The sequence below is a fragment of the Pinus tabuliformis genome, chromosome 7, assembly GCF_031772625.1.
Source record: "Pinus tabuliformis cultivar Carrire ecotype Pingquan chromosome 7, CPIR1, whole genome shotgun sequence".
Taxonomy (NCBI): Eukaryota; Viridiplantae; Streptophyta; class Pinopsida; order Pinales; family Pinaceae; genus Pinus; species Pinus tabuliformis.
In genome coordinates, this window is record NC_142293.1 from 1,913,345,910 (window position 1) to 1,913,357,820 (window position 11,911).

General features: G+C 40.4%; 1 pseudogene; it reads right to left on the bottom strand.

The window, feature by feature from the left end:
* Positions 1–11,150: 11,150 nt before the first annotated feature.
* LOC149256142 (sucrose synthase 1 pseudogene) lies at positions 11,151–11,594 on the bottom strand (annotated as a pseudogene).
* Between the last annotated feature and the right edge of the window lie 317 nt (positions 11,595–11,911).

Below are 11,911 nucleotides of genomic sequence, written 5' to 3' on the forward strand. Positions count from 1 at the left end.
GTACGCCCTTTTTATATCTGATGACTAGATGAAATTGTTGTAGAAAACCCATCCATCTGTAATGGCTTGATTGCTACAACTTAGTTTAGGAGTGTAGATATTGAAGTGGCTGATGATTAGTGTGTATTACTGTCTCTTTTCCCATTAAGTAATGTTTCCACTTTCTCACACTCTGAACTAATGCATACAATTCTTTATCATATGTAGGATAGTTAACTACTGCAGGATTAAAAGTCTCAGAATGATAACATATGGGTTTACCGTGCTGTGTCAACACTGCTCCCATGGCATAGTCACTGGAATCTGTTTGGATTTCAAATGGTCTTTGTAGATCAGACAGTGCCAATACAGGTGTTGTACTGATCTTTTCTTTCAAGGTGTCGAAGGCTTTCTGATGTTTTCCTCCCCACTAAAACACCTTGTTCAATCCTATCAAAGCATGTAAGGGAGTTTCACTTGAGGAAAAGCTAGAAATGAACTTCCTCCAATATTGTGTTGCTCCTAAGAAGCTTGTCACTTCTGTAGTAGACTTGGGCTTAGTCCAATTTACAATGACTGCCACTTTAGAGGGATCTATTTTTAATTCACCACCTCCTACTATATGACCCAAATAATTTAGATATGTTTTGCCAAATTCAAATTTTGAGAGTTTAACATATAGTTTTTATCTTTTCAAAACATCTAATGTCTGCTTAACATGCTTTAAATGTTCTTCCCACATTTTACTAAAAACCAGAATGTCATCCAGATATACAATAACAAAATCATCAAGAAAAGGCCTGAGTACATCATTCATTAATCTCATGAAAGTAGCAGGAGCATTGGTCAAGCCAAAAGGCATAACCAGCCACTCATATAATCCCTACTTTGTTTTGAAAGTAGTCTTCCATGCATCTTTCTCTGCAACTCTGACCTGATGGTCTCCACTGTGCAAGTCCAGCTTGGTGAAATAAACAACTTCCTTCAATTGATCTAAAAGATCATCTATGCGAGGAAGGGGATAACGATTTTTTATTGTTATCTTATTCAGTGCTCGGTAGTCAATGCACATTCTCCACGAGCCATATTTCTTTCTCACCAAAACGATTGGTGACCCACATGGTGATGTGCTAGGCCTGATGAATCCCTTCTCGAGCAACTCCTGCACCTGCTTCTTTATTTCAACATTCTCTAAAGCAGACAACCTGTACATCCCAATGTTAGGCAATGGAACATCTTGCTACAAAATAATATCATGTACTATTTCCTTTTTGGGTGGCAGACCTTTAGGTTCCTGAAACAGGACATCATACTCTGAGACAATGTTTTCTATATCATCTTGCTGCTGAGCATTACAACCCTCAAATACATTGGTTTTATCAGGTTTCTTCTCTTTACAACCATTAGTAAGAATTGTTTGCATGAATTTATCATTCTTTTCATCTGCCCAGAATTTATGAGAGTATAATTATTTTTGAGCTTGTGAATTCTTACAAAGTATTCGATTCCATCTTCAACAAGTAGATACTTATTCTCAGCTCTATAGAAAATAGCCTTTCTATCATACAAGTAAGGACTTCCTAAAACAATTCCACATATATCCAAAGGAATTATATCTAACTCAACCTCATCTACAAATGCTAACCCAAAAGAAAACTTGAGTTTGCACTGTCTAGTCACTTGTAGTTGTGCTTTATCATTCAACCATGCTAATGGGTATGGTTTTTTGTGAGGTGTAGTTGCTAATCCCAATTTCTTTACAATTGCTTTAGAAATCAAATTTACTTGTGAGCCACTATCAAAGTATAAATCTTTTGATGTTTGGAAATAACTCGAATATGGAAAAGCTCATGTCTTTTTCTCTCATGTTCTTCATCAATAATAGTTTGAGCAGAATTACTAGTAGATGCTTTAGAATTCTTACCTTTTATACCTGTGGCTGCAATGATTATTTCATCTCCCGAGTCTGACCCCAAAATCTGTTTGAATAGCTGCAACAGTCTTCTTCTTATTGCCCTCAGACTTCTTAGGTCTCAGCTTTGGATGCAGAATCCAACAATGCTCATCATCATGCCCCTCCTTTTTATAGTGAGTGCATGAAGCTTTGCCTTTCTGTGCAGTGTTAGCCTTCCTTTCTTTCCACTTCTACTTTCTTTTCTCCTTGCTCTTGCTTACAGTGGGTTGGGATGGTCCCCCAACTTCTGGATTTCCATTCTTTCCTCTAGCTTCTAGATGAGTAGCTTGTACAGATACCTCATCCATACTAGTGGGATTAAACATGAGGATGGTATGCCTCATGTAGCTGTGTAGACCACCAATGTACTTCAAAAGAGTCTTTGGTGAGTCTAATGAGATACCCAACATCAATGCTCTCTTTCTGAATTCTTGAGTATACCCTTGTACACTTTTCCCTTTCAACTGCATGGCTTGTTGCATGTAGGCCAATGGATAGAACTGTTGCTTGATTGCAGCAACAAATTCACTCTAGACAGAGATGGTCTTACCATGATTTTTCATATCAGCTTGGGTTCTACCTTCCCACCAAACCAAGACAGTGCCTCCTAGGCGTAGGCTTGCCAGCTGAATTTTTCTCTTGTCTGAGTTGATGTTCTACACTCTGCAATAAACATCAATTTATCTAATCCAATTTTCCAACTTTTCAACATTTAGCTCTCCATCATATATAGGCAAATCAAATTTAACATCTAGCTTAATAAAATATGCTTTCTTATTATGCACAGGGCTATTAGGAGGTGTGAGAAAGCTTTCCTCTTTCCCTTTTCCTTTTGAGTCGTCATGGGAATGAGACTCATCTTCTCCTTTATCTTGTTTAGAACCTAATGAGTCTTCATCCTTATGATTTCTAAAGTCCCTATACATTTCTTCTACCATATACTTTATAGCTAGGAAACTCTCCATGAATTGAGGGTCCAACCCCATAGAACCTTCCTCTGACATTGTCTTCCAAGGATAGACTCTCCTAATTTCAAGATTATTTTCGACCAACTCTCCTTCTCCTAATTTGAGCTTTGATCTAATGAGCATTCAATAGCTAAACCAACACAAGCTTGTACAACCTTACAGACTAAAGCTTGATACCACTTGATCTGATAATCACCCTATGAGTGACATCAGTTGAAGATTTAATACACAAAGGTATTACAGACTCGTGCTGGTTTGTGTTCTGTGTTTTATAAGCAACAGATCGATCAGATTGCTAATACACAGACATTAAAATGGAAAGACCACAGAGAAATACAGTAAGCAAACACAAAGGCGCAAGAATTTTACTAAGTAGTTCACCCTATTCTTCAGGGCTACATCTCTAGTCCAAATTTCAGTTGTGGCCTTGTTTTATTGTGTCTTTAAGCAGAGAGCTAAAATGTAGGGACTCAATGTGAGTTCTCCTGAAGTAGGTTTGCTTGGCAGGGTGGTTCTTGGATTCCCCAAGCCACTTGAGTGCACAGACTTCTTCTTCCTACCAGCTCTGTGACCTTCTGGTCTACAGTGGAAAGAGCCAAATGTGGTGCTCAGTCTAGACAAATTCCCCTATGGGATGGCTTGAATCTCTCAAGCTCTGGTGCTCGACGCTGCCTCTGGACAACTCGGCCCTTTGTCCTCTTTCTGCTTTTGCTTCACTCCCTTCTTTCTCTGTGTATTCCGTCCTCCTCTCAGGATTCTGGTCTTTCTTCGTCTCTCGACTGTTCTCTGACTTGACTGTGTATTCTATCTCTGTTCATGGCTTTCAGTCATTTGTTCTAATGCCTGTTCGGTTCCTCTTCCACCTCTGTCGATTCACCTTCTGCAGCTGCAGTTAGAGTTCCCTATTCGACGTCATCATGAACGCTCAGGAAGTGGCCACATGTCCTCCTCTAAATAGCACTAGCCTGCTTCGTCGGTTCGTTTCTTTAGTTTCATCGTGGATGAAGTCTTTCCTCCACCGCGACGGTCAAATGGATTCCAAATCTTTACAAGTCATGGCGTATTCCTTCATCGATTTTGCTTCCTCCATCGGGCGCGATCTTAGCCGTCCAATCTGGGGCCTCCATATCTAACATCATATGCACGTCCCACGCAGTTGACTTGCTCGACCAATAGCGCGTGATCAGCGACGGTTTCTCTCACCTCCGCTTGCCATGCATCGCTCGATGAGTGGGATTTCTCTGCTTCCATCCAAAACCACTTACCGTTTGAGGGCGCCTCGATCAATATCACTGGTTTCCATAGCGTGGGTCCCACCTTTGTCCTTTTAGTGTTGTTCACCTTTTCAGCCACAGTTCTCCAGTTCCCCATGCATTCGTGTGCTCGGCTTCCCCCATTTTTCCCTGTTTTCCCAGCGATGTGCGATTCGCGCATCAAAATCCACCTCCTTTTCCCGATCTGGGGCTCCTAGGGGCTACTTTGACCTCTTGCGCAGTCTCCATGGGCCTCGGTCAGCGCGCTTTGACCGAGGTCCTCGTCGTTCCACGCTGGCTGCCATTGCCACTGGTTCAGGGGTGTTTTTTATCACGGTTCTAAATTTTTAGAGATTTGTCCCGACCAGATACAGTCATGGTTCTTTGACAGTCTTTTATGGATCTAATTCAAATCATCAATCCTCGACAAAAGGGTACATGTTCTTTATTTTTACCTTATTCAGCTTCCTATAATCAATGCACAATATAAGAGTACCATCTTTCTTCTTTACGAACAACACTGGTGCGCCCCAAGGTGATACAATGGATCTGATGTATCCTTTGTCCAACATTTCCTTTAGCTGCAACTTCAACTCTACCAAATTAGGTGTTCTCATCATGTAAGGTGCCTTTGATGCTCGAGTTTCCCCTGGCACTAGCTCAATAGAAAATTCTACCTCCATGTGAGGTGGAAACTCTACAATGTCCTGAAGAAATACATCCTAAAACTACTTCAAAAATGGATACATACTCCACACATCTTCATCCTCAACCTCCTTACCCTTGTCACTGGAAATGTGTACTGCAAACATCGCACAACCTTTTCTACAACTACGCATAGCCTACATAGAAATAACCATCCACACTGATGTAGGCTTCTTCTTTCCATGCAAGGTCCTCTTTTCCCCACAATCATCCACACACTCATTGGCCTTGTCGAAGGAATCCACTTTGGTTCTGTGAAGGTATAGTCAATCCATACCCAAAAGCATACTATATGATCCCAATGGAAATACATTCAAATGCACTTTTGTAGGCATACGATTTAACTCAAATGCATAAGCTCTTACCCATTAGTGAACTCTCTTCTTTGTACCTGTAGCCAACTGTACCAACCAAGACTCTACATGCACTTCTTTTCTCAATCCAAACTTATCCACGATGTCAGGACTAATATAACTATATTTAGATCTAGGATCAATCAAAATAGAAACAAATTGATAACAAAGCTTACCATCCATCTCAATGATTGATGCCTGATGATTTTCCTGTTGTTGTCCACAACTACATAAATCTGAGGAATGATATGACCAACATCGCCAACTGTATGTGCCTCCTAATAACTATAGATATGGGGTCTACCACCACTCTTATACTACTAAAAATCCCTCTTACGATGATCCTTACCACATATCCAACACTACAATGGTTCCCTACCACCACCTCTAGCCTGCTGCTCTCCATGTCCTTTCTTATCTATATTGAATCTCTTGTAAGGAACTTCATTATCTTTCTCACTTTCATCTTGAGGTATTCCTTGCTTTGATGGCCATTTTCCTTTAGCTTTCTCATTTATCTTCAAGTCATGTCTAGGATCAACTTTTCCCTTTGAATGCTCATCACAATGCTTCAACTTTCGGATGGCCTCGTCCAACGATCTAGGGCCATCAAACTCAATCTGATCTCTGTATGCTACTGGAAATCCACTAATGAATCTCTGAACCTTGGCCTTCTCCTCTCTAAGGCAAGGTACATATCTCAACAGCTCCAAAAATCTGCTAGTATACTACTCATTCGTCATAGAACCCATCTGCAAATCATAAAACTCCTTAGCTCTATCATCATAATACCTCTCAGACAAGTAGTTCTTCTTGAAGAGCCTTTCAAATTCATGCCAATTCAAATCATCTTCATGTATGTCCTTGACATTCTTCATGTCTTCCCACCGAATGTATGCTTTACATTTGAGACTGAAAAGGGTTATCCTTCCTTTCATGTTTTCTAATTAATCATGCAATCTAAAGGATTTTCGCATGCCAACAAACCAAGCCTCCTCATATTTATATTTCTTGATCTCTCCATAAAACGTAGGTGGATTTTCCTTCTTGAACTCATCCGACAAGTATCCCCTATCATTCCTCCTGTATGGATGATAATGATGATGATCATGATGTCTATCAGAACCAAAACTAGAGTAATACATGTGTCTTTCACCCCTCCTATCCGAAGTGTCCAACCTCTTGTCATCTCTGATAGTGTTAGATCTATCTGACCTATATCTACTATGAGACCTGTTTCCATATGCCCCATTAGTTCTTTCTTCATGTCCATGGATGATCCGAGGAGGTCCTTGTCACTACAAATCTAACAAACTCTGAAGTAATATCACATTCACCTCTGCTTGTTTCTCGTGCCTGCATGATTTTGTCATTGTCTGCCTTGGAACTCCTTGTTTCTTCCTACAAGCTTCTCAATGTGTCTTCCAAATCATAAGAGTTCCCCACACCATTCTGCCCATCTGATTCATAGGGAGATTCTATGTAGTCTACCACCTTGCTAGCCATTTGATCTCTTTCCTACAAGGCATATTATGTCAGCTAAACCAAATCACCATAAATCAACGTACCTTATCATAATTCGGGTAGGATACCTTATATGCAAGATCATCAAATCATCTTGATGCATGTACAACATATCCATAATAACATATAGACATATATCAATAAGTGCATCAATGCATAACCGTCATAATAGCTAGGGTCCAGTCATCAATACAAGGCCATATCAACAATGCATGATATTACCTCATGCATGACAACAACCATTACTCCAGTATACACATTGCCTCATGCAACTATCAACCTACACAAGCAATACCTAATCAATTACACATACGCATAACCGAATGTAGTCGAGCATAAGCGATCAATTCTTGTAATCAACCTACAAGGCTGATGCATGCAATCAAATAACCAAGAATGCAACCCAAGATAAAAGGATGTAATCAAGATGCATATAATTGTATAACCAGTCATATACTCATGACGATGCATTCCATAAAATCGACATCAAGTTACTCATGATAACCTTACTTCTTCCATGATCAATATGATGTAGTGCAACAAGCACATGGAACACTAGTGTACGAGCCGCACACGCAACTGACATGCATGCATTACCAACACATTCATCCATATCTATAGCACCAAATATGGCCCAAAGAGCCTACAACCATGCTCTAATACCAATCTGTAACACCCCCTCCCAAGTCGACCCAGAGTAACCATGCTCTATCGGGATAAACATGAGAAGAGACACTACTATGATCATATTTGACTTCCCATGTCACCTTAAGGAAGTGGAATTGATGGAACATCACATACAGTCATCCAACATCATCAACAAACCCCTCAGGAGACAAGTCATCCACTCAGACAACCTGTCCCTATGTCCCACTACTATTCTGTAGCTCTTATGCCATAGTCTCTCTCATGCTATGTGCAAGGGAGCGACCAACAACCCAAAGTCGCTCTCATAGGCCTGCTTACTAGTGACTGTGGGCCAAAATTGTGAGTTCTATGCCAACCACCCCGAGATTTAAGCCATTTTTCTACCCCAGAATCCTGGCCTCTGCCCAGAACTTGTTGTAACTTCTTGAACTCATTAAAAGCATGATAGAAATGTCGATGAATAAAAAATCACCCTCAGGACTAGGCCTAAGCATCCCTGACTGGGACTGACATTCTGTCAAACTCCTGTCATCAATGCAACCTACAGGTCTAGGAGACAAGACAAACCATAAATAACTGAAAAAACTTACGATACATAACTAGATGGATCACCTCCTTCTCCATTGAGCTACTACATCATCAACTAGGTTGTGCATCCATCCATTTAAAGGTTACAAGTAAATATATGAAATAACCATGACATAAACTAGTCATTCAACCATGCTTTAACCAACATAAAACCATGTAAATATCAGAGATATGACAACCATTAAATCCACATATAAATGAGTGAAAAAGTAAGAGAACTTAGCTTTTATTAATCATAAGCAAATCTGACCAGGTTAAAGACTTCCACATACCACCTGACCATAGACATGGTGGTGGGCTCCAGTATTGTAGCAATAATGCTGCAACTCCTGGGACTCCCTTCTTTACTTTTATCAACCCGGTAGTTCGTAACAAACTTGGAAGCGTCGGTGCTGTATGCACAAGTACTAGCTCTTGCCGCAACTGTCACTTGGTCAGCTGGCACAAGTCCACTAGGGGCTTAAGCCAACTTCTATGAGCTCTTAGAAGAAGCTTTTTAACTGATGGATGAAAGCTAACTCAAAGGAAGCTAATCTACTTGCGGAAAGAAACTGAAAGCCAAAAAGTAACACAAACCCTAGCAAACCCTAATTCTACCAGCTAGTCCTACTGATGCAAAGGAGAGAATGAAAACGACTGAAAGAGATGCCATTGAATTCTAGGAAGGTAAAATGCATGTGTCTAAGTTATCACTATCTGAAGAAAACATCTTTTTGTATTTTTGAATAAGTTGTCACAATTATCATGCATACAATTTAACTGTTTTTGAATGTGCAGAGGTGGATTGGCGAGAGGAAATGCTTGGAAGAGGTCGGGAAGGTTCAGAGAGGGCCTAAGGGGTCCCTAACACCCTTCCAGAGAGTTTCACAGAGTTTGGATATCAAGAAACTTTATTCGTGAGTTTCTACAGGAAGTCTGCAGGGGTTCTACAGGATGTTTCAGGAATTTCTACAGGATGTTTAGAAATTTCTACAGGATGTTTAAAAATTGGATTTTGGAGGATGGGTGAGTGAGGGAAGATGCATGAATGGATATGGAGGTAGGATAGGGGTCTAAAGTGGCCCAGGGACTGGTGGATGGAGTGGTGAGAAGGTGTATATAGCTAAGTTGGCTCAAAGAAGGTTGAAACAATGATGTACAAAAACTAGGGTTATGTGAGCAAATGTGGCAAACGTGAGGTAAGGATTATAAGTAGAGGGTGGAGTGGATGGTGCTGATGAAGAATAAGCAGATGAAGGAGTGGTACAGGTGCTCTGCAAGTCGTTTTTCCAATCTGAACCAACAAAGACTTATAAATTCAAAGACCTAGTTACGTTGACCTAATTTGCTAGCTTTCAGTAAAGAGAATGAACAGAAGTGTGACCTGCAATGAAGCCATGTATTTTAACTCATGCAACTAAGCAAACGAAATTCTGAACTTGTAACCAACTTCTACACATGAAGATCAAACACTAGTGATTGCATGGCAAAGCAAAATCAGTGTTTTGTGGGCAGCAAAGTCATCCTAGTCACAGCTCCTGATCCCACTGAGGGAGAGGTGAAACCACAGATGTTTGTTGGCCCTTTTCTTGAAGCTTTTTCTGTTAACAACCTATCAAGTAAATCTGAGCATGAAAAGCTATTTTACTCATAAAAAACAACCTAAATAATAAAACAAGGTTTAAATCTAAATAACGGATTTTATTCTAAGAATGCAGCAAAGAGACATGAAAGTAAACAAAGGAGGTACTGGGCACTTGAGATGGGCCCAACCCCAAGAGCTACAGCCTCCTAAGAGAGATTTAGAGCTGGTGCAAAGCTGGATTCATCTTTATTGATCAAAAGTAATGTTACATTCCAAAAACTGTCCACAAGGAGAACTTGAAAATGTGCTGAAAGAAAAGCTAATCTACTGCCTAAAAATCGAATTACAAAATGACTAAAAAATGAATACAAAATGACTATAAAGTGACTAACTGAAATGAGGCCCTAAGCCCTCTTATTTATACAAATTGAGGACCCCAACAATCCTCCTAAAATTTAGGGACTCGGCTGCCCAAAGCTTGCAGTTAACAACAGTCCTACTTGACTTGCTTGGCTGCCCTTGTGGTAATTGATTTGGTGGCCCTTGAACTCCGAGCTAATGGTGGAGAATTTGAGGTAAGGCCCTATAAATGAAGGGGACACCTTCCTACAAATCCTCTCCCTTGTTCTCCCACGAATTTGGCTGCCAAGTGCTCATTAAAACCTTCAATTTTGTCTCCAAATTGACCAAAAAGGCTGCACAAAGCACACATTAGACTTGTTGGCATAATGACTAACCCAATTCACTCTATTAGCATAAATATAATAAAAAACATGCAATAAACTAATGAGAATGGTGGATTAAGTCAAATTAGGAGGTTGAATGAGCCCATATAATTATCCATTTTTGGGGCTCATCATCACCCCCTACTGAAAGTGTTGCTCATCCTCTGAGCAACCAATCTATCTCCTCATCTTTGATGCCCCTGGTGGCCTCCCTGTCATGCTAAGATTCTGAAGTGATGTTCTCTTCTCATTCATGAAACCATGCTTTTCTCTTTGCTTCTTCCCACTGCCTGCTCCTTTTCCTAAAGAATTCTCAGCTTTGGTATGATTGTGCAAGTATATTCAATCAGATGGTGGCAATGGTGGTGAAAGGAGATGAAACCAGTGGATGATGGAAGAAAAGAGTGGTTGCATGCCTCCTCAACAGACTTCAAGCTTCAAATCCCTCTCCATAATCGATTCTGGCCTGCCCAAAGGCTCTACAGGATGGTTCTAGTAGAAATACAGAACTTCTTGTAGAAAGTCCTGTAGCTTCCTGTAGAAGGTTGAACCATGACTAGATTGTGTCCGAACCCTGAAAAAAATGAGTGTTCATGGAGGGGATGGATGTGAGGATGCCTGGGAACTTGGTAGGGACCCTTTTTCTTGTGTTTGGAGACCCCCTTTCCGCATTGTGTTCCTGCAACCTGCAACAATTTCCAGGGATTAAACTTGTTTTTTCTCTCTGTTTCTTCCTTCTTCTTCTTTCTTGCTTTTCCTCTTGATTTTCCTATGGCTACCCCTGTGATGGCTTGCCCTAGGTTTTCTTTCCCTTAGCTTCCTTACCCTTAGTTTTCTTCTCTGCCTCACTATCTTGCTTCCTCACGCTCTGTTTTGGCTTGTGCATTGATCAGAATGGGAATTCTGTATATTGTTTCCTCCCCAGAACGTGGGGGACAGTATCCCTCAAGTGTTTTTTCTTTGCAAACCATTCAACCAATCCTGTCATGTTTTTCACTCTATCGAGTCTTGCCATAGAAAATATAATGGGATTTTTATGGTCATTCAAAACACACATGTGTTCAACTGTCTGTTCAGGATTGAACAAGAGTTCCTCAATTGAACCATGTAAAGCAGTAAGACAATGCTGCTCCTCTGTATAAGGGAAATAAATCTGCATGTCTGCTCCAGGAGAAACAATGTTGAATTTGGGATCAAAAACATCAATTCCATGAACCACACGATAAAGACCAGGAAGGGTGAAAGCAGTGTGGCTCTCATACTGTCCAACAATATCCTTGCTTCCAGCAATCTCTTGATATGTGCTAGTGATAATAAAATCTGCATGATTCATTGCAATTAGATCTGCAGTAAACTGGCAAGAGAAATGTATTTTTCTTCATATTTTTTCCAGTATATGTCTGAATCTGGGTATTTGGTCTTCTCCACAGCATGGGCTATGTTGCACTGAGTGATTCCTTGTCTATGTGAAATCAGAGATGCAACTAAATTTCCATCACTGTAATTGCCAATGATCAGATCAGGTTGACCTTTTAGCTCTGCCGTTACTTCATTTAATACATCCTCTGAAAATCTTTCCAAGTAAGGCCACACATCAAATCGAGAAACCCATTTCTACAGAACTCCTTTTTCTGTTCTAAAGGGTACCCA